This window comes from Vespula pensylvanica, chromosome 23 (assembly GCF_014466175.1).
Source record: "Vespula pensylvanica isolate Volc-1 chromosome 23, ASM1446617v1, whole genome shotgun sequence".
Classification (NCBI taxonomy): Eukaryota; Metazoa; Arthropoda; class Insecta; order Hymenoptera; family Vespidae; genus Vespula; species Vespula pensylvanica.
The window spans coordinates 948,651-949,901 of NC_057707.1; the positions used below are offsets into that span (position 1 = coordinate 948,651).

Genomic DNA, 1,251 nt, shown 5'->3' on the forward strand with positions numbered 1-1,251 from the left:
AAGATAAATCTATTTACGCGCCTTTAAGTGATATAAAGTATCTTTTCCGAAAGCAAGAAATTATAATTATGATGGAATTGATCACGAAAATCAATTTCATTTCGATAAAATATGATTGAAATTTTATAATAAATCACATATTAATGACCACTGATAAATATACCTTATATTGATAACAAAAACGAAAGACTAGTGAGAACGAAGAAATTGTTTCCACCGCCTGAACCGCTTGTAAAACTACCCTTTGGAACGTATAAAGTATACGCCACGTGAATATTTATTGTACGACACTTGCTCACATATTACCAGTTCGACCTCCACCGAAGGAATGACGTAAAGCTTTATCGCCCTTCTCTGATAGACGATGTGTATCCCCCGCTCTTCGCTATGGTTCGTTAGCATAGCGTCAAAGAGTACGCCCTCTGCAAAGGGTTATTACGCTTCACATCGAATAATCAATATTTCCTATTATATGTTCGAAAGAAGAGAAAAGGTCATAAACTGTGAGGAAATGAATTTCTCTATTGATGTCTATTAACTAGGATGTATCATTATCTTTCCTCTTTTATGCTCTTCTTTCCTTCCCTTTTCTCCGTACTTTTACTAATTTAATAAGAAATTGGAAATTAATTAAAGAAGTTTATAAATAGGCAAATATTTTTCTTTTTGTCGTTAAAAATATTCCTCTTTATAACTAATTTGGAGTAAAGAATATCGTTTAACAAATTATTTGTAATATTCTTTTCTATTCTTTTTCTATTACTTATCTTAACACTCTCCTTTTTTACGCGTTCCTCTTTTTTTATAAAGCCATAGTAAAGAATACGGAATCAGAGAAAACCTTTCGCCATATTCATATTTCTATGCCATATTCATCTTCTCTTTTACGTATTTCATTTCAATGTGCTTCCCGCAAGTCAATTAAAATATTCTATTCCGGGGCCGACACGGCTGAAACAACCGAAAAATATATAAGTTGGGAGGAAATGAATATTTCGATAAATCCCTTTTAATTCGACATGTTATTGTGATTTCTTTGTAACTATCATATTAAATAATCGACATTGCATGACCGAATATTGCGACGATTGCGTCTGCTCCATTTTATTGATCTCTTCCCACCATACATATGAGAAGTGAAATTAATCCTTTTCTTGTTATTCTCTCGTAATGAAAATATCTTGTGAGTCGTCATTTTACATATTTTTTATTCCTATCTGACAAAATCGGCCAAAGATTTTGTTTATGTAA

General features: G+C 32.0%; 2 long non-coding RNA genes across 2 annotated transcripts in view; both read left to right on the forward strand.

The window, feature by feature from the left end:
- The window catches only part of LOC122636802, a 268,896-nt gene that overhangs the window by 166,212 nt on the left and 101,433 nt on the right, over nucleotides 1-1,251 (forward strand). The window lies entirely within an intron of this gene.
- The window catches only part of LOC122636791, an 80,039-nt gene that overhangs the window by 78,562 nt on the left and 226 nt on the right, over nucleotides 1-1,251 (forward strand). The window lies entirely within an intron of this gene.